This window comes from Geotrypetes seraphini, chromosome 2, assembly GCF_902459505.1.
Source record: "Geotrypetes seraphini chromosome 2, aGeoSer1.1, whole genome shotgun sequence".
Lineage (NCBI taxonomy): Eukaryota > Metazoa > Chordata > Amphibia > Gymnophiona > Dermophiidae > Geotrypetes > Geotrypetes seraphini.
In genome coordinates, this window is record NC_047085.1 from 238,770,559 (window position 1) to 238,796,884 (window position 26,326).

Genomic DNA, 26,326 nt, shown 5'->3' on the forward strand with positions numbered 1-26,326 from the left:
ATTCTAAAATGTTTAATTATGGCAGAAAAATGTCCAAATCATAAGCCCGCCCTAGTCGCCCACACCATGCCTCTAGTACGCCCCCTTGAGATTTAGATGAACTACTGATCAACAGCATAGATATCTGTCTAGAATATAGGTTTTGAAAATAGTGAATTGAAAGGGTTTGGTCCCCTTTATGGCACTTTTGGGGTTTTTTTCTTTTTTTAAAATAAGCCTCATGGTGTATTGAAGTGTGTAGGGTCATATATATTGGGAGGATGTAAGTGTATGTAACATATGACAGATAAAAAACCTAGATCTGTATGGTCCATCCAATCTTCACGACAAGGCATTCAGATAGGGGGGTAGATGCATGGAACAGTCTCCCAGAAGAGGTAGTGGAGACAGAGACTGTGTCTGAATTCAAAAGGGCCTGGGATAGGCACATGGGATCTCTCAGGCCTCACCTGGAATACTGTGTCCAGCACTGGTCACCGTACATGAAGAAGGACATGGTACTACTTGAAAGGGTCCAGAGAAGAGCAACTAAAATGGTTAAGGGGTTGGAAGAGTTTAGAGAACCTGGGCCTCTTCTCCCTTGAAAAGAAGAGACTGAGAGGGGACATGATTGAAACGTTCAAGATAATGAAGGGAATAGACTTAGTAGATAGAGACAGGTTGTTCACTCTCTCCAAGGTGGAGAGAATGAGAGGGCACTCTCTAAAGTTAAAAGGGGATAGATTTCGTATGAACGTAAGGACGTTCTTTTTCACCCAGAGAGTGGTAGAGAACTGGAATGCTCTTCCGGAGTCTGTTATAAGGGAAAACACCCTCCAGGGATTCAAGACAAGGTTGGACAAGTTCCTGCTGTATCAGAATGAACGCAAGTAGGGCTGGTCTCGGTTAGGGCACTGGTCTTTGACCTGGGAACCGCCATGTGAGTGAACTGCTGGGCGTGATGGACCACTGGTCTGACTCAGCAGTGGCCTTTCGTATTTGTTTATGTTCTTAATGGTTACTGTGGATGGGCCATTTGGCCATTATCTGCCATCATGTTTCTATGTACCTTCTGCTCTGTGGAGGTTACACCCTTAAAATGAGAAGGTCATCCTCTTTCTATATAGGGATCCTCTTTTTATCCATGTTTTGGTTTGGCTTTAGGAGATGGGGAGTATAGGTATGGATTGGCATAGTACAAACGATAATCCTAGGACTCCTGGACTACTGTAACATCCTATACCTGTCATGCCTTGCCAACATGCTAAAACAATTACAAACAGTCCAAAATACAGCTTTAAGACTGATATACTCGCTGAAAAAAATACAACCACATTACCAATGCTTTCTGAGAATCGCACTGGCTCCCAGTACAAGCATGCACTCAATACAAATTCTACTGCACCCTATTCAAAGCCCTAAATGGAAATGGACCAAGCTATCTGAGCAACCGCCTAATCAGGAAAAACACATCCAGACCAAGGAGAATGCACGCACACTTCACCCCTCCCCATCAAAGGCATATAAAGCAAAAAATATTTGACGGATTGTTAGCCACCAGAGCAGTGAGACTAGACCACCACCTCTCCAATCTGCTGACCATGTTGCCCAACTACAAAACATGCAGGAAAAATCTCAAAACTATACTATTCAAGAAGTATCTTTGGATACAGAGAAGGCCTTTGATCATGTAGCATGGACCTTCATGTATCAAGCAATGGATTGGTTTGGTATTGCTTCTGGATTTATTCAAATGATTCAAACCTTGTATAGCTCCCCCTCTGCCAGATTGTATATTAATAATACTTTTTCAGAACGTTTTTGATGGGGAGGGGAGTTAGGCAAGGATGTCCGTTATCTCCTCTGCTGTTTGATATTGTTTTGGAACCCTTGTTATTGGCTAGTCAACAGACAGAGGAGATTCAGGGTATTCCTTATGCAGGTCGGGAATATAAAGTCTCTGCTTATGCAGATGATATTTTGCTTCATTTGAGGAATCCAGAAACAATCATTCCACATTTACTTGAGCTGATTGAAAGATTTGGGAAATTTTCAGGATATAAGATAAATTGGAGTAAATCAGAGGTCCTTCCTTTAAACGTTCACTGTTCCAAGGGATTATTTGATAAATTCTCTTTTTTGTGGAAGGAAGTAGGTATTAAATAGTTAGTTATTTGGATCCAGAAAACATTGGAAGAAACGATGCAGGTAAATGAAAAATCCATATTGCTAAAGGTCTCGGAGATGTGTGAGCATTGGAACCCACTGCATTTGTCTTGGAGGGGAGAGTTCAGACTGTAAAAATGATGATTCTGCCTGTAGTTTGTTACCAGGGGTCTTTTTATAAAAAATTGAATAGTATTCTTACTAAATTTATTTGGCTGGGTAAAAATGCTAGAATTGCAATGGTAACTTTACAAAAGCCGATTGCGGTGGGTGGGATAAATTTTCCCAATTTTTATAGGTACCATCAGGCCCATATTATGCACCAGGGAATGTATTGGATCCTCCCCGAGCTCATGAAACATATGCCAGACTGGCTACACCTGGAATGGAAAATGATGTCCCCAATGCGACTTTCTCATGTATTAAATATCAGATTACCTAGCTATGCTAGGGACAACATAATTTTATTGGATACATGGAAAACAATTACATTTATTTACATTTAAAACAAATGCAAGGAAGTTTTTTTTCACCCAAAGGGTCGTGGACACTTGGAATGCGCTACCGGAGGAAGTGATCAGGCAGAGTACGGTACAGGGATTGGACGGATTCCTGAGGGATAAAGGGATCGTGGGATACTGAGAGAGGTGCTGGGATGTAACACAGGTATAGAAAGCTAACCAGGTAATAAGTATAGAAACCCAACAGGTCGTGCACGTGCAAGACCGGAGGGTTAGGACTACGATGGGAAGATAGGACTTCAATGAGAAACCAAGGTGGCAAGGGAGCCCCTTCTGGTGATTCAGACAGGTCGTGACCTGTTTGGGCCGCCGCGGGAGCGGACTGCCGGGCAGGATGGACCTATGGTCTGACCCGTCGGAGGCACTGCTTATGTTCTTATGTTCTTATTGATAAACTAACAGAGGTTCCTATATTGAAATCTACTTTACAGTCCTTATGGTTAAACTCCAAGATTCAAGTGGGCGGTGCTGGGATCGCCTGGAAGAATTCGATGCAGGCAGGTATTCGGACATTGGATGATGTTATATCCAATGAGAATCTTCTGGAATTTTCATGGCTGCAACAAACATTTATAATACCACAACTATATCTCTCAATGCCGCTCTTTCTTCTTAATAAATTGCTTTAGTCAAACTATCAGGGCTTCAGACATGCCATTTGGTCACCACACAATTTTTTGTGTTTGCTTGGTTGCCAAAATTCTTCTCACTGGCTATGGCTTCTTCACTAGCTCCTACTCAATAAGTTTCACAATTTTTTGGTTTTTTAAAAGTGCTTCATTATATCTCAAACTTATTAAAGTGCTTAAAGTGCTTAATATCAATAACTTAACCGTTATAAAAACTGGTTAAAACTTATCTTATTATATTCTTTTTCTTGATGATCTTATCTCATCGGGAAAGGGACCTGTCATATCCGACATGTTTTGCCGACAGGCTGCTTCAAGAAAAGGTCCCCTACGAAACATATAAAATATTTAACTCTTAAACTCTTATAACTTAATTTATTTAGGAGCCAACGTCTAATTATACATTTAAAAACAGGCGCTTACCCCTTCATGAAGTTATATGTCGGCGAAACATGTCGGATATGACAGGTCCCTTTCCCAATGAGATAAGATCATCAAGAAAAAGAATATAATAAGATAAGTTTTAACCAGTTTTTATAACAGTTAAGTTATTGACATTAAGCACTTTAAGCACTTTAATAAGTTTGAGATATAATGAAGCACTTAAAAAAAAACCAAAAATTGTGAAACATATTGAGTAGGGGCTAGTGAAGAAGCCATAGCCAGTGAGAAGAATTTTGGCAACCAAGCAAACACAAAAAATTGTGTGGTGACCAAATGGCATGTCTGAAGCCCTGATAGTTTGACTAAAGCAATTTAGTAAGAAGAGAGAGCGGCATTGTGAGATATAGTTGTGGTATTATGAATGGTTTACCAATGCCAGAGTATTGACTGAGATTATAACGTGCAACAAACATTTGGCATTTTAAAATCTCAACAGGTGGTTGCAGTTGAAGCAGGCCATTCGGAGTGGATTCCCTGAATGGAAAAATTTTAAAAATTATTATAGCCTTCAGATCCTTTGCTACCAGACAGATTTAGTAGGACATCATGCTGCTCAGTGGTATAAATTAATTTCTGAATTTTTGAATAAAAAAAACCTAAAAATAGTCTCAGAGATATTTGGAGCATTGAGATTAAATAGTATATTTCTGTATCTCGTTAGCCACGAATTTGGACTTGGAGGTTGAAATGTACAGCATCAGCATCTATGAGGCAAACATGGTTATTTTTATTACATAGGATTTTTTGGACCCCAGTTCATTTGCAAAAATTAGATAGTTCCAAATCTAACAGATGCTGGCACTGTCATGCTGATATAGGGACTTTAGATCATCTGTTACATAAGAACATAAGAACATAAGAAGTTGCCCCCGCTGAGTCAGACCAGAGGTCCATCTTGCTCAGCGGTCCACTCCCGCGGCGGCCCATCAGGCCTAGTGCCTGAACAGTGGTCCCTGATTAATTTTGTAACTTACCTCTAATCCCATCCCTATAATCTACCTTTACTCTTATCTGTACCCCTCAATCCCTTTGTCTTCCAAGTACCTATCCAAAGCTTCTTTGAACCCCTGTAGCGTGCTCCTGTTTATCACATCCTCTGGTAGCGCGTTCCATGTATCCACCACCCTCTGTGTGAAAAAGAACTTCCTGGCGTTTGTTCTAAACCTCTCCCCTTTTAATTTCTCTGAGTGCCCCCTTGTACTTGTTGATCCCCATAATTTGAAAAATCTGTCCCTGTCTATTTTTTCTATGCCCTTCATGATCTAGTAAATCAGACCAAGAAAACCCTGGTCCAATCTACCAGCACCTAACATTATGATTAGGGTTGCCAGATTTTACGATTGTAAAATCCGAACACCCTAGACCCGCCCGCAGGCCTGTCCATCTCCGCCCCAGTCCTACTCTAGTTCCACCCCCCCACCCCCCCTGCCTGCTTTGGTCGGGCAGGAGGCAATCTGTGCATATGTGAATTGCCTCCTGCCCAACGCGATTGAGAGGAGGCTTTTCAAAGTGCCGGGTTTTGAAAAGCTGTCTGAACTTCCAGACATGTCCTCAAAAGGAGGACATGTCCGAGGAAATCCGGACATCCGGAAACCCTAATTATGATGCCTACAAGTACCTAAGTTGAGTTTTTTGTCCACTGTTATTTAGTTTCTGGAAGTCAATTTGGGGACAAAAAAATATTGATTTAGAATCGGATATTCCCTTAACATATGAAGCCATAATTTGTGGTACTATGTTACACGTTAAACCTCCCCTTGATAAATATAAAAGCCATCTTTCCTAGTTTTGACTGGAATAGCTGTTCAATTGATCATGAAAAATTGGAAAAGCCATAATAGATTAAACTACACATTTTGGTGGACAAATGTATGTAATACATGCAAATATGAGAGAATGAATGCAGAATGTTTGGGGGTCCAGTGTTTCATTTAACAAAGTATGGAGTCCATTGGCTTTATTTTCTGCTTCACATTAATGGTTTATGTATTTTTCTCTAAGTTTTTCCTTACACATCTGGGATGGGGTGGGGTGGGGGGTAGGGGAGGGAAAGGTAATTGAAAAATTGATATTAATTCTTCGTATCAATGTAGTAAAGTTGTCTTGTATTATTAATAACTAGCTTTATAGCCCGTTACATTAACGGGTGCTAGAATATATGTGTGTGTGTCTGTCTTTATTTTTTTCTCTCTCTGTCTCCTTAGCCGCTTTCTGTATTTCTGTCTTTCTTTGTTTTGGCTGTCCACCACCACCCCTGTCCATTCTCCCTTCCTTTTACCTCCCCTGTGTCCACCACCACCCCTTCACTGCTCCCCTTACCCAGCAGCAGCCCTTCTCCCTTTGTTTTACCTCCCCCCTGCCCATCAGCACCTCTTCCTGCTCCCCCTGTCCAGCAGGAGGCCTCCCTTCCTTTTTTCCCCCTATCCATTAGCACCTCTTCCTGCTCCCCCTGTCCAGCAGTAGGCCTCCCTTCCTTTTTCCCCCTGTCCATCAGCACCTCTTCCTGCTCCCCCTGTCCAGCAGTAGGCCTCTCTTCCTTTTTTCCCCCCATCCATAAGCACCTCTTCCTGCTCCCCCTGTCCAGCAGTAGGCCTCCCTTCCTTTCCCCCCCTATCCATCAGCTCCTCTTCCTGCTCCCCCTGTCCAGCAGTAGGCCTCCCTTCCTTTTTCCCCCCCCCCCCCGTCCATCAGCACCTCTTCCTGCTCCCCCTGTCCAGCAGTAGGTCTCCCTTCCTTTTTTTCCCCCTTATCCATCAGCACCTCTTCCTGCTCTCCCTGTGCAGCAGTAGGCCTCCCTTCCTTTTTCCCCCCTGTCCATCAGCACCTCTTCCTGCTATCCCTGTCCAGCAGTAGGCCTCCCTTCCTTTCTGCACCCCCTACCAGAGCAGAATCTCTCTTCTGTCTATCCCCCCAACAGTCCGGCATCTCCCTTCTCTCTATTTCCTATCAATCCATCATCTCACCTCTGTCTCCTCCTGTCAGCCACTGCCGTTCGCCATGTGGTCGATCCGCTGCTGACAGGCGGGGTCCAGCTCTGGCGCGTCGCAGCGGGACAGCAGCGGGAGCAGCCCCACCAGCAGCAGCGCCACCATCGGGAGCCCTTCTCGAGGGGACGGGACAGGCTGCTGAGGAGCTTCGGGCGCTGCTGAGACGGCAGAGATGGAACGGCCGAGCTGAACTGGCGTCCCCCCCCCAGTGCCAGCGCCGCTCTCCCTCTCAGTGGGCCGGGCCGGAAAAAGAGGAGACTGTTGTGTGGTAACATATAAGCACGCATGTGCACTCTTGTGGCCACATCGCGACGGATCAGGGAACAAGGCTTTAGAGTGTGCATGCGCACTTACCATTTTATTATTATAGATTGATAGAAGGGTGGGTGGGTAAAGTTATGGTTCTATATACCACTTGTATAAAATGGTGTAATCTCTGTAATATTTTTCTGTATTCAATCAAATGTACTACACTGTTGTAGTTTATAAAATAATAACATTTTACAAAAAAATAATGTCAAATGATATAACTAAACCTGATCGACCCTCCCCAAATCCTGATGCATACCATACTTTTTAACCTTGTAATTTCCCTGGGAATGCTCAGGCCAATTCTTGTTGTAAACCGCATAGAACTGTAAGGTATTGGTGGGATAGAAGACACCAATATAATGTGTACATGGAGGAATGCCTTATTTGGCAGACTTACCCCTAGAGCTGCATTCTGATGAGCCCCCAGGGGCAGGTGTTGACATTTTTCAAGATGGCCGGAGGGCAAGGAGCACATTACTGGTAATGCCTCAGACCAGGTAAGACCTAAGACAGGGGTAGGGAACTCCGGCTCTCGAGAGCCGTATTCCAGTTGGGTTTTCAGGATTTCCCCAGTGAATATGCATTGAAAGCAGTGCATGCAAATAGATCTTATGCATATTCATTGGGGAAATCCTGAAAACCCGACTGGAATACGGCTCTCGAGGACCGGAGTTCCCTACCCCTGGCCTAAGAGGTCCAGCTACATTGAAGGCTTTCTGATCAAGAATCTTCCTGTGCTAGATGCCTGCTACAGGGTTCCCTGATCCACCGTGCCCAGGCAGGGGATGCCCTAGGCCAGATAACCTCAAGGTGCGGGGTGGCTACCAGGTCTACTTGGACCATGACTCCTCTGAGCTGAAGTGCTGCATTTCTCCTCAGATGACCTTACTGCTCCCACATAGGAGTTATACCAACCCATAGATGAAGTAAAGATCCTGTACTAAAGGGAATGTGAAAAGTGCCCCCAAATTTACCAGGGGTTTTTACATCTGAAGCAATGATTCAGTGAAGTTGCGTGTGATTTGAACGCTGACCATGCTACCCTTTTAACATGATAGTTTTACAGCAGATTTTCTACACAAAAAAATTTGTTCTACATTAGGCATAGGTTTAGTGTGGGAAAATCAAAAGCAAAACATCACAATAAAGGATAGTACAGCTCTTATGCTACTTATTCACTAACTGAGTTCATTTGTACATCAGTGGCTGTTCTCCATTGTCACTGGCTCGCCCCTTGTGGGATTTTTCACCCTAACCATTTTCTTTCTGCTTTTAAGAAACAGAGCACATGAGAGCAGAGTCAAATCTCTTCTAATAATAATAAACTTTTGCTCATCATGACAGGGGTTGCCATACAACAAATTATGAAAAATTGGGATCGACTGAATTATAATTTTTGGTGGAATTCGTTATGCCAAATCTTTAAAATGGAGCGGGCAATCGCCATACAGCAGGGTCATATTAAGAAATTTAGGGATGTTTGGGAGCCATTAACAAATTACTGCATAGAATAAATATTAATTTTTCCCTTTTGTTCATACACGTCCAGGGTGGGGAGGGGGATGGGAATATTTTATGATTTCTTATGCTTATGAAAATGCTTATGGGTATAAGGGAGGGGCGATATTTGATGTGAGTTAGAATATGATGGTATATTAAGTGTTGTTAAAGTATAAAATGATTGTATCTTATGTTACACTTATTGAAAGTTTTAAAAATGAATAAAGATTTATAAAAAAAAAATAAAAGAAACAGAGCACATGGAACATGATGGCAGATTATGCATCTGTTCTGCCCAATTAATTTCTTCCTCTGATTCATAGACCCCAGTTTTCTCTGGCCTCCCCTGTTTCAGACTGTTGCTTGAACATTTTCTCATCTAGGGCAGGAGTGGATAAGCATGTCCTGCTGCAGTATGAGCGGCCAAGTGTCATTCCTTATGTGTGTGTGTTACTTTTTTCATTAAAGGCCTGGGTGAAAAGCTTGGCTTTTACCTGCTTCCCGAAGAACAGAGGTAGAGATGCTAGACTCGGGGGATAGATGGGAAGGGAAGTAAGACGTGAGATACTGAACCCGGGTGAGGAGGGGGAGGTCAGCAAGAGGGAGATTCTTAACCTGGGGTGGTGAGAAGGCATATTGGGGTCATTTACTGGTTAAGTAAAGGGATATTCTTAATAGCAGACTGGATTTTATAAGTGAATTTCTCCCATTTGTTTATGGGAAAATAATTTTATGAACCATATCCTTTATCTCTTGAAATGTTGACAGGAGCAATAACATCAACAGTTAAATAAAGTGGGCAGTGAGTAACCTTGCACACAGCCTGAGAATGTCTTTCCAAATATTTTTAGTCAAAACAGATTCTTGCTGTTGCAACGAGAAGTGCAGATAACTGCTGCTTTCCCAGAAGATTTTACATTTTATTGTGTTAGAGATTATTGATTATATAATCAATTACTAAGGATACTAAATAGGGGCTTGATGGCTTTTCCATCCCCTATTTTTATTCCCGTATGTTGTCATAAGCGGAGAAAGCATATGCAGATTCTGGTAGCAGGGAATCTCAGAGGCAAGGTGAGAAAATGCTGCTTTGCTGAGAAGCTGGCAGCATTGCTCAAAGTAGTTGGTCAAAGTACTTAAGTAAAAGTAAAATAAATGCAAGTTTTAAATTACTTAAGTAAAAGTACAGTGAAGAACACAAAAAAAATTGCTTAGGTGAAAGTAACAAACAGGATAGTGAAAGATGTATATCTGCTTAGAGCCAAATAAGATACAACAACAAGTAGATAGTGAAAGATAAACCTATGTGGAGGAAAAGATCTCAGATTCACCACTAAGGGAACATATGCATTTTCTCCCTATAACATTGTGATGTTGGGTTTCTTTCATTGATCAAAAAACCTCCACTTTTTTAAAATTGCTAACCATTAATAAATATTTATTTTTTTATAAAATTTTTAACTTACTTTAAATTAATGGTCACATACTTTAGAATGAAACTCCTAACATTATCCATTAAATAATGGCTTTAGTAATCAATCATGCAGAAAAGGAAAAATTACTTATCTGCAATCGAAGAGACTGGTTAAAGTGCTAGAGTGCTCCAATCAAAAGTACTAGAGTGCCATTGCTGAAAAAAATTGCACAAAAAAGATAAAGTGCTGAATGCTAGCTCATATTGCACAACTCTCACTCTGCTTAAATAGAACAAACATGCAGAAAAACACTTATCTGCGATTGAAGAAGCAGACTAAAGTGCTTGAGTGCTTAATTTTTGAGACTGAAAGATGATAAAGTGCTATAGTATAGATCGCAATGGAAACTCAACACCACAATGTTATAGGGAGAAAATGCATATGTTCCCTTAGTGGTGAATATGAGATCTTTTCCTCCACATAGGTTTATCTTTCACTATCTACTTGTTGTAGTATCTTGTTAGGTGAAAGTAAAGCACAGTTACTTACCTGCAACAGGTGTTATCCGAGGACATCAGGCAGATATTCTCACGTGTGGGTGATGTCATCAACAGAGTCCCAGTGTGGACAGTGAAAGAGAGTACTATCATTTTAAATCCCCGAGGTTGTCCTTACATGCATGCATCAGCCCCTTCATAACCATCCTTGGCCTGAAGGAGAGTTGACAAAGCTAAGAAGCCAAATAGGGGAGGTGGGTGGGATTGCGAGAATATCTGCCTGCTGTCCTTGGATAACACCTGTTAAAGGTAAGTAACTGTGTTTTATCCTAGGACAAGCAGGGAGCATATTCTCATATGTGGGACTCACCAGCTGCCAGGTTCATATCCCTGAGAAGAGAGCTATCGCCAACCACCATGAGCCTGGCAATCTCAAGTAGGTTGAAGGCTTCTAAGTGGAGAATAAAGTCTGGAGAACAGCCTGGCCAAATTAACTTATCTCTTCTGGAATGATTGGGAAGTGAACGCTTGAACAGACGACCAGGTGACCACCTTGCATATGTCCTCAATGGGCTTGGAGTGTAGATGCACTACTGTAACCGCCATTGCTCAGACCTTGTGTGCTGCGACATGGCCTTCAAGTTTCAATCCAGATTGAGCATAGCAGAAGGAGATATAGTCCACCAGCCATGTTGAGATGGTCCTCTTGGTGACAGGAGCTCCTAGGCTATTGGGATCAAAAGATAGAAACAGTTGAGTGAAGGCCCTGTGAGGTTTGGTGCGATCCAAGTAGTAGGCAAGTGCCTGCTTGTAGTCCAAAGTGTGGAGCGCTGCCTTTCCAGGTGAGAGTGGGGCTTGGGAAAGAAGGGTGAGAGTACATTGAATTGTTTTAGATGGAACTCAAAATAACTGTCAGTAGGAATTTGAGATGAGGTACATCAGAAGCAGAAAACCTGTTATTGAGAAAGACATGGGGAAAGCCACTGCTTGCCCTGGATCAGTAGCATGGAATATTGCTACTCCTTGGGTTTTGGCCAGGTATTAGTGATCTGGATTGGCCACCATGAGAACGAGCTACTGGGCTTGATGGACCATTGGTCTGACCCAGTAAGGCTATTCTTATGTTCTTATCTGACATGAGGGCTTGAAATTCACTGACCTGATATGCAGATTTGAGAGATATAAGGAAGGTCACTTTCCAGGTAAGATACTTGAGAGACGAAGTTGAGAGTGGCTCAAAAGGAGGCTGCATTAGTACAGAAAGAGCTACATTTAGGTCCCAAGGCACAGCATGAAGCTTGATTAGTGGCCTGGTATTGAGCAGACCTTTCATGAATTTTGAAACTAAAGGATGCATGGCCAATGGTTTATCGTCCAGTGGAATATGGAAGGTGCTGATGGGATACAGAAGAACTCTTATAGACCAGAATTGGAGAGGTGGAGGAAGTAGTCCTGTACAGATGGTATAGGGCAGGTGCTGGGGTTCAATGAGTAAGCATCACATCACACTGAAATAGGTCCAATTGAAATAATAGGAGTACTGTGTGGAAGATTTCCTGGAGGCATCAAGGATGACTGATAGTGGAACAGTGTTTGATGGCTTGGAGAAAGATACCATGCTGTGAGAGCCAGCAATCATAAATTAGGATGGAGGAGAGAGCCCCTGTTCTGTGTGAGAAATGTTGGAAATATGGGGAGTGTTATGGAAACCATAGTTGTTGTAGCCACCGAGATGCTATGAGAATCATGGTAGCTTGTTCCCAGTGAAGTTTGAGTAGAGTGTTCCTGATGAGACAGAATGGACGGAAGGCTTACAGGAACTTGTGCTGCTAATCGAGGAGGAAGGCATTCGACTCCAGCCAATTGGGAGTGTAAAGTCTGGATTAGAAGAGTGGGAGTTTGTGATTGTAGGAGGAGGCAATAAAAGCCACTTCTGGGGTTTCCCAATATGCAAAGATTTGTTGCATTGTGGCTGGACTGAGTGACCACTCGTGCGGCTGCAGCAGTCTGCTTAACTTTTCGGCAAGGAGATTTTGTTTTCCTGCAAGGTAGACAGCTTTCAGAAAGATGTTGTGAGGGATAACCTTGACCAGATTCAGATTGCTTCTTGGCAGAGGAGGTGAGATTCTGTACCACTCAGTATGACTTTTGATTTTCTGGGAGGTTTCCTTTAGTTGGTCTCTAAATAAGTCATTCCTTATTCAGGGTATGTTAGAGAGACAGTCTTGGACACTGGAGTCTATATTAGAAATTCTGCGCCAGACCTGTCTGCACATGGTGGTAGAGATTGCAGAGGCTCGACAGGTGATGTCAAAGGTGTCAAATGTGTAATGCACCATGTATTTCCTGGTGTCTAAAATAAATCATCCATCAACTAGAGAATGGTATAGAAAATTGAATAAATAGATAAATAAACTGCTGGTATGCAGGAAGGTGGTCCTATGGTTTAAAATGATCATAAAAAGACACCTCCTTGATCACAGACTTCAAGTAGAAAGTCATGTAGAAATTGTAATTTAGAATTCTGTTCGCCAGCATGGATCCCTGGAACACTCTGTGACCAAACTTGTATAAAGTCCTAGCTTCCCTCCCAAGGGGAACACTAGCATAAGTTCTGGTGTTGTGTGCCTGCTTCAGAGCAAACTCTGTGATCAGAGATTGGTGTTGCAATTGAGGTCTGTTAAACCCAGGAGAAGGTTGGATGTGATAAAGTGTATCCAACTAACGTGGAGCTACTGGGACATTGTGTGGTGATGCCCAGTTTTTGAATAAAATCTTCTTTATAAGGTCGTGTGAATAGGAAGCTTTATGCAGTCCTTAGGCCATTCCATATAATTGAGCCATGAGCTTTGTCCAAGGCTGAGTTGCAGACTTCATGTTGATAGGTAGTGCTTTCCCCATTCATCCGAAAAACCTTGAGAAGGACTGGCTTTGTGGAGGTGACCTTTGGTGTGGCAAGGGATCTGAAAGTATGCTGGCAGATTCATCTGTTGACAGGTCTAGGTAATCATTGACAGAGGAGAGAGATAAATCAGTCAAATCCCTCGACTGTAGGCCTTAGAGATGGAGGCTGCTGAGGGGGACATCAAGGAGATTGTCTAAGGGATTGTCCAGAAGAGCACTGGGGAGAATGCTGGGATGATTGGTGAGATGAGGAACGTCGAGAGGAGCATTGAGAGTGAGATGAAGAACTCTGCTCCCTTGATGACACTAGACATTAGCCATGTGGTGTTAATGTATGTCGATCATGTGCACCAGAGATGGATGCATGTTGGTGATGTACAAGTGACAATGCTCGACGTCCAGATGTCCAGGTCTGGTTCCTTAATGGAGAGTTCAGACAATGCTCAGAGTGTGCTAAGGCTGGGGGCAATGGAGCAGCAACTGGCCCAGTGTGCAACTGCAACAATTCCTGTAGCTCTTTCTGCAATGATGATCACAACAACCAGTTTGTTGTAAACAGTTAAAAGTCTTCACAAGTAAAAGTGAAACAAATACTTGACAAATCCAAGTAATACACAGTGAAAGGTCTGTGTCATGGATCCAACACGGACGATCGCCACTACTGCAAGACTCCCTGTGTTGGCTGCGTTCCGTTTTAGCATTTCTATTTCTTGTGGCTCAACCATACTAGGTGTCCTAATTTTTTAGGATCACCATATTTGCCAGGGTTTTCTTGGCCTAAATGTCTGCGTCTAAGTTAGAAGCACATCGATCCATATTCTATACATAACAAAAAAAAAAAAAAAATGCCCTTGATCTGCCACCTAACCACGCCCACTTTTAGAGAGGCACTTTGGACAAGGAATCTAACTTTTACAGAATCACAACTACCAAGTTGAGCGTCTAACATTCAATTAATTTCAATTAACGTGAGTTAGGTGCCAATGATCAGTGCTGATTAATCCTTTCAATCAATTAAGTTAGGCAGCTACATCGACTTGGCATGCTGATGTAGGCGCCTATGTTTAGGTGGACTTTATAGAATCTGTGGGTACATGCTCCTGCATTAACTGTATGACCCCCCTACATCAGTGGTCTCAAACCCGCGGCCCGGGGGCCACATGTGGCTCACCAGGTACTATTTTGTGGCCCGTGGTCTGCACTAGTACTGTCTGTATTAGTGATGCCCACTCTTTGCAGCATCCTCTGGCTTCCCCCCGGCCTCCCGCTCTTACCTCCAGATAATTATCGCAGCCTGCAGAGAGGATTGCCCATACTGTAGCAATCCTTGCAGGCTGCCGTCGTTCTCAGCAGCATGTTCCCTCTGCCGTGACCCTGCCTCTGAAGTCAGAAGAGGGGCAGGACCACGGCAGAGGGAATGTGCTGCGGAGGCTGATGGCAGCTTGCAAGGAACGCTACAGCACCTCTCTGCAGGCTGCAGTAATTAGCTGAAACTAAGACCGGGAGGCCAGGAGGAAGCTGCAAAGAAGGGGGGAACATGCAGGCCTTCGGAGGGAGGGGGGGAAAAGATTTATAAACTATAAAGAGTTTTACCTCATCCAAAATTGTCGTTTCTTTAATAAGACATTAACTTTTTTTTTTTTGCGGCCCTCCAAGTACCTACAAATCCAAAATGTGGCCCTGCAAAGGGTCTGAGTTTGAGACCACTGCTCTATATCCTTTATTAGAGGGAAAACAAAACAGTTTACAATCATAGCATTATGAGAGAATGTGAAAGTTAAAGAAAAGAGTTACAATTTTAAAAAGAAAATATCTATATATAAAATAATGATGATAATGAGGGACTGCTTTGTAAGTACTACCTGCCCTGTATGGTAAATGTAGAGCAAATATTGAACACAACCTCTGCATTTACTGCAAAGTCTTTTTTTAATTATTATTTATTTATAAATTTCATAATACAAATATAAGAATCCTCTACTTCTGCAAAGTCTTTGCACTTACAGTACACTAGTTTTTGCAACTAACAGCATGGTGTGTGCAAACAAATTTACTGCACTTTAATAAAAGACCCCCCCTCAGTCTAAAGCTCCTGCCATATAAAGACAATTTGTGAATTTGTGAGTGAAATTCTTAGAACATAAGAACATAAATATATCCTTACTGGATCATACCAATGGTCCATCTAGCCCAGTATTCAGTCTTTGCGGAGGCCAATCCAAGTCACAAGTACCTGGCAAAAACCCAAATAGTAGCAGCATTCCATGCAACCATCCCATCTCTGTCTCAATAGCAGACTATGGACTTTTCCTCCAGGAATTTGTCCAAACCTTTTTTAAAATCAGCTACATTAACTGCTCTTACCACATCCTCTGGCAACACGTTCCAGAGTTTAACTATTCTCCGAATGAAACAATACTTCCTCCTATTGGTTTTAAAAGTATTACTCTAACTTCATCGAGCATCCCCTAGTCTTTGTAAATCTTGATGCAGTAAAAAATTGATCCACTTGTACCCGTTCTGCACCATTCAGGATTTTGTAGACTTCAATCATATCTCCTCTTAGCCATCTCTTTTCCAAGCTGAAGAGCCCTAACTTTTTTAGTCTTTCCTCATATGAGAGAGTTCCATCCCCTTGAGAGCTGGCATCTTGTCAAAATCATGTCCATTGACTGTAATTAAACTAGAGAACATGATCCGTGGCAAGGGACCTTTGGTAAATATTCCAGCTTCAGGCAAGATTAAATATATTAGGATTGGAGATCTCCAGGAGACAGATGTAAAGTGACTATGTGCAGTGGGAATCAGCTTTTTGGGTCATTCTGTGGCCATTAATGCGACTTTTATTGTAACTCTCTCCCCTTCAAAGCTGAAATGTGCTATGTCACAGGGAAAGAGGCAAAGTGAGACTATGGGGCCCTATAGATATAAAATGCACTTCTTAGCATTTTGCACATGCTAATTCTGTTAACACACGCTAAGCTTTAGTACAGTGTTTCTCAACTCAATTCTAGAGTATCCCCTTGCCAGTCAGGTTTTCAGGATATCCACAATGAATATGCATGAAAGAAATTAGCATATAATGGAGTCAGTATATGCAAATTGAGTGTATGCATATTCATTGTGGATATCCTGAAAACCTGACTGGCAAGAGGGTACTCCAGGACTGAGTTGAGAAACACTGCTTAGTAGAAGGACCCCTATATCTGTAATAAAATCAGGTCAGTATGTTATTAAGATAGAACACTATTGTACCAAAGAAAAGTATTTGTAATTTATGAAAATGCTGCATTTTTCATATTTCACAGTTGACAACTGTTCTGAAGAGTCCTTTTACTAAACTGCGGCAAAAAGTGGCCTTAGTGCACACCTTATGCGGGTCTTTCGTGCGTGCTAAGGAGCACTTTTCCCAATGGCAGAAAATGACAGTTTTCCCATTTTCCAAATTAATGGCCAGAGGCTAATCTCACCATTAGTGTGTGCATAGCTATTTAAAAAAATCTCTCTGCTATTGGAAGCAGTAGTAGAGGGAAAGCTTCCGGGCTGTGAAAGAGTGAAAGAGCGGCTACAGCGATGGATCCCATCATCTCCAGATCTACCATCTCTCCTCATCCAGTATCTCTCCATCCAGCATCTCATCTCATGTAGCATCTCTTTCCCTCCTTCTCCACCACCCCAGAGTCCACCATCTCTCCTATTTTCCCATTTTCTTTTTTTTTTTTTAAACTTTATTTAGTTTTTAATGCCAACAAAAAGTGCAATACAATTTACATACAAATAATAATAATCAAATAAGCACTTATAAACAATCAGAATCTATAGAAAAGATAAAAATTCCCTCCCCCACCCATCATTACCATCAGGAATAATACCAAAACAAAAGATATACCCTCCTCCCGCTCCCACTCCCCCCCCCCCCCGGATGTGTGGGTGCAATACAATGGAAAATAAAGATAAAGGGCAACTATTTTCCCATTTTCCAAATTAATGGCCACAGGCTAATCTCACCATCGGCGCATAGCCATATAAAAAAAAAAAAAAATTAGAACATGAGCCTCCATGACTTCCTATTTTGTAAGCGGTGAGAACCTCACACTAACAATTAGCGCACGGCAATACTCCACATGCTGATTAGCGCTGTTATGCTCACTGTCTGTCTCCAGATACATCCTCTTGCAGAAAAAGAAAAATTAATTTTTCCTCATGCTCTGTGAGCACAGAAGCGCTCACTTACTGCGGGGCACTAGAGCATATCCCGTGGTAAGCATATGCTAGTGCCTACTGCTGTTTACTAAAAGGACCCTTTAATGCTTGTTTGAATGCTCTTATTACTCCAGCCCTCACTTATCAGCTTCGGAAAGATTTTAAACAATACATTATCTAATGGATTTCAAAATTATCATGATAAGCAGATTTTTTAAAATTATTTTTATGGAATAATGTTTACAGTTGCTTATCTATTTTAGTATAAATAATCTGTACTGTGCATATTTTACTTTGAATAAGTTAGGGTTGTATTTTGTTAATCAGTATCTTTTATTGAATTATGTTATTTTCTTTTATAAGACATTGTTATTTGGATCTGTATTTTAATTACTTCTTGTAATTACTATTGTGTAAACCGCCAAGAATTAATGGTTTGGCGGTATATAAAAATGAACTATTATTATTATTAACTAGTGTTTAAGCCCGTTACATTAACGGGTGCTAGTAGAGCCTCCTTCCCTCACATGTGCCCTATTTTCAGCCCCAGCTCCAAACCCATTTTTACGCCCCTCCCTCCCACCACGGTCCAACAGCACCTCTTCCCTGCGCCCCCGGTCAGCAGCACCTCTTTCCTGCTCCCCCAGTCAGTAGCACCTCTTCCCTGCTTCCCTGGTCAGCAGCACCTCTTTCCTGCTCCCCCGGTTCCTCTTCCCTGCTTCCCCAGTCAGCAGCATCTCTTCCCTGCTCCTCCGGTCCCTCTTCCCTGCTTCCCCAGTCAGCAGCACATCTTCCCTGCTCCCCCGGTCCCTCTTCCCTGCTCCCCCGGTCAGCAGTAACTCTTCCATGCTCCCCTGGTCCCTCTTCCCTGATCCTCCGCTCAGCAGCACATCTTCCCTGCTCCCCCGGTCCCTCTTCCCTGCTCCCCCGGTCAGCAGTAACTCTTCCATGCTCCCCTGGTCAGCAGGACCTCTTCCCTGCTCCCCCGGTCACTCTTCCCTGATCCCCCAGTCAGCAGCACCTCTTCCATGCTCCCCTGGTCCCTCTACCCTGATCCTCCGCTCAGCAGCACATCTTCCCTGCTCCCCCGGTCTCTCTTCCCTGCTCCCCTGGTCAGCAGCAACTCTTCACAAATCTCTCGGCTGTAGCAGCGGCCGCAGCACTCTACACATGCTGCTTCACGGCCTTCAACTGCCCTGATTTGATTTGCCGCATATCTGATGATGTCATCAGGGACGCGATGGAGCAATCAGGGCAGTTGAAGGCAGTGAAGCAGCGTGTGTAGAGTGCTGCGGCTGCTGCTACAGGAGAGAAGTTTGTGGGGACCGCGTGAAGGGGGGCGGCAAGGGAGTAAGGGTAGCGGTCAGACCGCGTGAAGGGGTTCGTGTGTGCCGGGGGGGATGGGGGCGACGACGACATGGAAACCGACTCCTCCTGGGGTCTGCGGGAAGGGAAGGGTGGGGTGGCAAAGGACTTGGGTCCCGGGCGGCGGGGTCAGTTTTTCGGTTCGTCCCGGGGGGGGGGGAGGAGGCGGTCTTTGTACCCCAGTCCCGGCTTGTGGAGGCGATCGTCGGCTGGCTGGGAGAAGGCTTGTGGAGGCGATCGTCAGCGTGTGAAGAAACTTACGTATTGTGAGGTGGCTGTGATGTAAAACCCGCGCATGCGCACTCGTTTTTCCATGACGGGATCAGGGAACACAATTTTTTAATGCGCATGCGCGCATATCATTTTATTATATTAGATAATGTCTGGTGTGCTATTGTGAACATCTGTAAAAGTTAATAAATATTTGGATAGAAAAACTGGGTATTTACAGAACTGGCAACACTATACAATAAGTTTATGAACAAAAGAGGACAGACTAAAGAAATCCTGCATTTTTAAGTTGCCCAACTGTTATGTTTCTTATGATTATCTCCTTGTTTTTTGTTAGCAAAATGTACAATTGGCGTGGAACTAAAACAAAGCCCCTCGCCATCACCCAGCAATTTTCCAGAGGCAGCGATAACATCTCCTCCCCTCTCATGAAACTGCCCGGCCAAGCAGCAAACTTTTAATCAACAGAGAGGAAACAAGACTTCCTTCCCCGACTTAGATTCCAATTAGATGCACGATTACCTTTTACACAGTTCCTCCCATTAAATCTCTGCAAATGCCCTCTTTAAAAATAGCCTGGTCTTGGTTTCCCTTATTTGTTAGCTGAAATAAAATAAACAAACAATTAATAAAAAAAAAATATATATCCAGAAATATAACTGAAATCACATTAACAAAGCAAAACCCTCCCTGTTTCATCCATACAAGCAGCATCAATTGTTTATTTTTTTTTTGGGGGGGGGGGTTTCTTTATTAATTTTTATTACTAAGAAAAAGTGCAACACAACATTCACATCAGTAATAATAAATAAGTACTTAAATACAATCAGTATTAGTACAATAATATATGCCCTCCCCCCACAATTACCTTAAAGATCACCCTAAAGATACATCCCTACCCACCCACCCCCAGATGTGTCTGAATTACACCAATAAAAGAAGGCTAAACGAACTATAACAATTGTACAAAACTAAGTTGTTTTAATTTGGGACTTGAGATCCAGTTGATTGACTAGACGCGCTGAGAGCTCCGTTCCAGAGCAGAGTCCTGATTTAAGATTTCTTACCTGCGATGCCGAAACGGAGGGGCAGGGGCACTGCTGCCGCCTCACAGCGCTCTGGGGTGCCCGTTTTCAGCAATATTGATGAGCTTCTGAGACGGATGCAGCAGGTGTCGGTAGAGTTGGGAAGCAGCCTGCTGAGGACGCAGGGTACAGGCGAGGCTGCAGTTCCTCCTGGGCTAGAAATAACGTTGATCTATGACATAAGGGCCCCGCCCCCGCAGCCTCAGATTACCAGCTCTCCCAGTAGTGAGAGAACCCCGGAGCTCGGTGTGTTTTCCTCCCCAGAGATGAGCAATATTCTGGGGGTGAGTTTGGAGGTTGGAACCCCAATTCAAGGGAACCCAACTGGAATATCTGGGATAATTTCAACTTCGGTGGATGGATTAGGCCAAGCGGGCCTACAAGACAACAAGAAGGTCTACAGACAGTTGAGAATATTCCTATCACTACATCTTTAATATCATTTGAAAAACCAGTAGTGATAATCCTGGAGTTTTTATGGGATCTTATGGCTGGTTTGGTATGGGCCATAAGTCCCAATCTTCAGCAAACTGAAAAGAAACTATTGGAACATCCTAAAGAGTTAAAAGATATGAAAGTTGAAGTGACTGCTTCTAATGTTTTCCTTCAGAAACACGACTAGGAAACTTTTAAACAATTGCATGAGAACTTGATAAAGGACAATGTCAATCTTAGAAGGAAAGTTGAAATGCTTGAAAATAATTCACGTTATAATAATTTAAGATTGATTAATTTCCCTAGGCTTACGTCTGTAACACCTAGGGAAATGCTCAAAAGATATTTACTAGAAATACTGGGAACTGTTGCCTCCTTTTTTTTCTGTATACTGTATTATCTTCCTGAAAAAAAATCAAGTTCTAAAATCTTGACCAGATCAAGAACCGTTAAATGTATCTGAAATGTTGGAAATATCTGATAGAGAGGCAGCATTACCATCTACTTTGATTATATCAGTAGCTCTTTCAATTGATAAAACGTGGTTGTCAAAACTTTTCTTTAAAAACAGACAAAAAGAATTTATAGGTCTTAAACCCATTAAACCCATTAACCACCGAATCACTTTTAAAATAGCACTACTAATCTTTAAAACTATGGCATCTAAGGAACCACAATTTATTTCCAAAATGATTATTCCTTATCATTCTTCCCGCTCTCTTCGATCTATATCTCAAGATCTATTATCAGTCCCTTCTTTAAAAACAGTAGGCACAAGAAGAAACGAAATGTTCTCTGTTTTAGGACCCCACACTTGGAACTCCTTGCCCTTCTATATAAGAAAAGAAAAAGACCTCAATTCTTTTAAAAAATCTTTGAAAACTTTTTTATTTAAAGATGCTTTTACTATTTAATTTTATACTTTGTTTATAAATTTTTTGTTTTTCAAGCTCAAATTTTAATCTTCTAAATTTATTTTTGCCCCTTCCTTATGTGTTTACCTTTAATGTTTCTTCCATCTTAGACCGAGAAAATTGTAACTTTTTCCCCTTTTTCCCTAATGTACCTAGTGTGTGATGTAACCCCTTTAGTTCTAACATTGTATGTCATAAATTTTTGCTTTTCAAAAATTTGTTAAGAAGTTTTGTTTTTAATACTATTTGTTGTCATATATGATATATTAATTGTACATCGCTTAGAAAGTGTTATAGGCGATTCATCAAATAAAATTGAACTTGAACTTGAAATTGAACTTAAAGGGATCCTTTTACAAAGGTGCGTTAGGGCCTTAACGCACGGAATAGTGTGCATTGAGCTGGCATTAGTTCTAGAAGCGTAGCACGGGTTTAGCACGTGCTAAAATCCTGCGTGCGCTAAAAACGCTAGCGCACCTTAGTAAAAGGAGCCCAAAGTACAAATGTTTGCTGATTTGACACGAGAGACGCAGAAGCGACGCCTTGAGTTTCTGTTAATGAAACCTGGGGTTACATCTTTGGGTGCCATTTTTTATTTACAGCACCCTTGTAAATGTATTCTTGTATATCGTGCTGTTTTTGAACCAAGCCAGCTGACAACTTTTTTGTCATTGTTCCGCTTGGAACAGGAAAAAAAATCTGAGCCCTGTTTAGATAGAATATACACCTTTACTCAACGCTTTAACAAGCCTTAATTCTCATTGAACTTTCTTTTCTCGCTTGATTATAACATTTTGGATCCAATTTGAGGACTTGAGCATAATTAACCAAATCTATTTTTTCTTGATATTGTTTATTATGATGGAATGTGTATGTCTAATATTGCTTTCTGTACAAGTAATGTTCGGTAATTAAGTTTGAAAAATCTGATAAATATATATTATTTAAAAAAAAGAATTGTTTTAATTTATGATGTACTGTAGTAAAAAAAATATATTTATCCCAGGACAAGCAGGCATGATATTCTCACATGTGGGTGACGTCATCTACGGAGCCCCGATGCGGAAGCATTTTCAAGCAAACTTGATTGAAGATTTAAGTTTGCTCTGCTGCTCCACGCATGCGTGCCTTCCTGCTCCACTAGGGGGCGCATCCCCTCGTGGTCTCCAGTTCAAAATTTTCCGCTGAGCCTAGAAGTCGTGTTTTTTCAGGCTCTGCCCCAACTGCCTTCTAGCACCGCAATTTTCTTATTTTTTTCTCGATTAAGTTGCTGTGCGCAAATTTTTTCTTGTTCAACTTGTTCCTGCTTCGTTTTTGAACCGACCCGGAGGCTTCCGGGTCCCCGTGGCCGCGTGGCTACTCGAGCCGCGGCCACTTTCGATTCTATGTCCTGGCCTTTGACCGGCTTTAAAAAGTGCACCCGGTGCGAGCGGCTTCTTTCCATCACAGACCCGCATCGCCGGTGCATCCTCTGCCTGGGGGCCGCTCATCCAACCAACTCCTGCCCCCAGTGTGCTACTTTCCAGAACCGGGCCCTCTGCCGAAGAAAATCCCGCATGGCGGATCTCTTCGCCGCCGACCAACCCTCTACCTCGGCCTCGGCCCCGGCCTTGACCTCGGCCCTGAATACCTCGGCATCGCCTCGAGACTCGAATCCGAAGTCCTCGGGACAACAGAAAACCTCGGCTCCGAGTAAGTCCCCTCTTCCCTCTTCAGGTTCTGCAACAACGAAGAAGCCAGCCTCGGGGACACTGGCGACGCATGGCGGAAGTCCCATGCTCACAGCCCCGGCGAAGCCCTCCAAGCCTTCGGGCCGTGCCTCCACCACACGGGAATACTCTGATACGAGGTCGCCCCCGGTGGAGCGCACCGAGGCAGTGGACATGCCCTCGATGCTGTCCGTGCCCGTTTTCCAGGACCTACTCCAAGCGATGATTTCATCGGAGCTGTCCGCTGCAATGGCCCATCTACAACCGGCCTCGACCTCGACCCCGCATGTGCCAGACCAGCCTGATCCTCGCGTCGAGCCACCTCGAGGAAAAGCGCGCAAGCTTCGCCGCATCCCATCCTCTTCGGACTCCTCGCCGAGACATCTGAGGCGCTCTCCCTCCACAGACCGCCGCGGGGCAAAATGTCGTGCTAAAACGACAGAAACCTCGAACCGCCGTACCTCCAAGAAGGCCCGAGGTTCCCCCACTCTACAAGGCCGTTCACCTACACCTCGTACGGGACCGCTGAGGGTGACGGAGCTATCACTCTCCAACCCGCGCATCCTCCGAACTCCCCCTCAGACCGGGGCTCCGATCCGAGGTTTCAGACTTTCACCGAGGGAGTCCGGGTCGAGGTCACCGATTCGTCATCGATCGGTACCCCGAACCCCGGCATCGTCTCCGAGGGGCTCCTCGAGACGGCGGAGATCCACGACCCCGGAACACTTTCACAGTGCTTCCCCGGTCTCGGAGCGTGGATCGGAGCAGGAACCTCGATACTCGAGGGAAGCCTCCCCATCCTTCCCCACCCGACGGAGGTCTCTTTCACCGACCCCGCAAGGGGTCTCGCGAACACCCCGCCCATCCTTCTCTCTCTTTGTCCAGGACATGGGCCACGCTTTGGACTTAGACCTCCAGTCCGACTCCAGATACTCTAAAGAGTACCTAGCGGAGCTGGATATGCCATCACTGCCCAGAGAGTCCCTTCGCTTACCGCCTAACCCGGTACTCCAACAGGCTTTCTTCAGAAACCTCGAGACCCCCTATATGGTCACAGCAGTACCCTCCAAAATGGAGGCTAAGTACCGTACAGTACCCTTCCCGGGATTTGAACAACCGCAGCTCTCCCACCAGTCGCTGTTGGTAGAATCCTCCTTGAAGAAAGCTCACCCCTCCAGGGTCTCAGCGGCGGTCCCCCCAGGCCGAGAAGGCCGAACCCTAGACAAGTTCGGCAGGAGACTATATCAAAATGCGATGATGGCCTCTAGGGTGCAAAGCTACACTTTCACCTTCACATCCTATCTCAAACATCTCATTGGACTACTAAGAGCCTTTGAGACTGACTTACCGGCCTCCCGCCAAGGAGCGTTTAGCCTCCTTGCAGAGTCCCTCTCCAACCTACGCCTCCATCTATTCCACGCGGCCTACGATGGCTTCGAACTCTCCTCCAGAGAGGCAGCCTTTGCTATCGCCATGCGCCGACTAGCTTGGCTGCGCCTGGTCGACATGGACCCCAACTTACAGGACCGGCTGGCTAACCTCCCCTGCGTGGGTAAAGAACTGTTCGATGACACTATCGAGGCGGCTACAAAACGCCTCTCCGAACACAAACGCTCGTTTGCCTCCCTCGTGCGGCAAAAGCCAAAACCATCCACGTCCAGGCCATTCAGGGCCCCTCCGCGCCGCTACCCACAAAAATCCACTCCTGCCTTCTCGCGGCCTCCGCCCAGGCGCCCGCAAGCCCACCATCGGGCCCCACCCAAGTCCCAACCGCCTGCGACTACCAAACCGTCCCCGTCCTTTTGACGGGACATGCGGAAGGGGGCCTCAAGGTCTTTTACCCTCGCTGGGAACAAGTCACGTCGGACGCTTGGGTCCTTGGCGTGATCTCATCAGGATACTCTCTCAACTTTCGGGCCATTCCTCCAGACAACCCCCCAAGGAATTGCCCTCCCAACCGGACGCAGCTACCCCTACTCCTCTCCAAAGCTCGAGATCTGCTTCACCTGAGAGCAGTGGAGGAGGTTCCCCCCGGCCAACGGGGGAAGGGCTTCTACTCCCGTTACTTCCTGGTACCGAAAAAAACGGGAGACCTTCGCCCAATACTAGACTTGAGACGCCTCAACAAATTCCTGGTACGGGAAAAATTTCGGATGCTTTCCCTGCCAACCCTCTACCCCCTGATCAACGAGGGCAACTGGCTCTGCTCCCTAGATCTGAAGGAGGCGTATACACATGTTCCAGTGCACCCCGCTCACCGCAAGTTCTTGCGTTTTCAGGTGGGAGACCTGCACCTGCAATACCGAGTCCTCCCCTTCAGCCTAGCATCATCACCTCGGGTCTTCACCAAGTGCCTCGTGGTGGTCGCAGCTACCTTACGCTCCCAGGGTCTTCAGGTTTTCCCCTACCTGGACGACTGGCTGATCAAAGCCCTGTCCAGGGAAGGGGTTATCTCAGCGACCCAACAGACTATTATCTACCTACAAAGTCTGGGGTTCGAGATAAACTTCCCAAAATCCCAACTACGGCCCTCACAGTCCCTACAATTCATCGGGGCCACACTGGACACGGTTCGCCTCCGTTCCTTCCTCCCCCCTCCGCGTCTAGAGGCGTTAGTAAGTCTGAGCCGAAGGATCTCACTGATGACCTCGGTATCAGCTCGACAGATGATGACTCTCCTGGGCCACATGGCCTCCACCGTCCATGTCACACCCTTCGCCCGTCTACATCTGAGAATCCCTCAATGGACCCTGGCCTCTCAATGGCGTCAAGACCGGGACCCGATCGATCGTCCTGTGACAGTGACTCCTTCCTTGCAACGATCACTCCGCTGGTGGGCCGACTCTTCAAATCTTTCCAAAGGTTTGCTCTTCCTCGCCCCTCCTCACAGCAAGGTACTCACCACAGACTCGTCGGAGTACGCTTGGGGAGCCCACCTGGACGGCCTCCGCACTCAGGGGATGTGGTCAGCAGAAGACCGCCGCTGTCACATCAACGTGCTAGAACTCCGGGCCATCTATCTCGCAGCTG

General features: G+C 44.4%; 1 long non-coding RNA gene across 2 annotated transcripts in view; it reads right to left on the minus strand.

The window, feature by feature from the left end:
- LOC117355805 overlaps positions 1-26,326 on the minus strand; it is a 33,789-nt gene that overhangs the window by 2,770 nt on the left and 4,693 nt on the right. Inside the window, exons 2-3 of one of the 2 annotated variants that reach the window (XR_004538450.1) lie at positions 20,221-20,615; positions 19,676-19,756 (exon numbers count right to left, since the gene is read on the minus strand). This is a non-coding gene — a long non-coding RNA (uncharacterized LOC117355805). Of the gene's footprint in view, positions 1-19,675; positions 19,757-20,220; positions 20,793-26,326 lie in introns of both variants that reach the window. The other variant, XR_004538451.1, reaches the window with a different exon arrangement.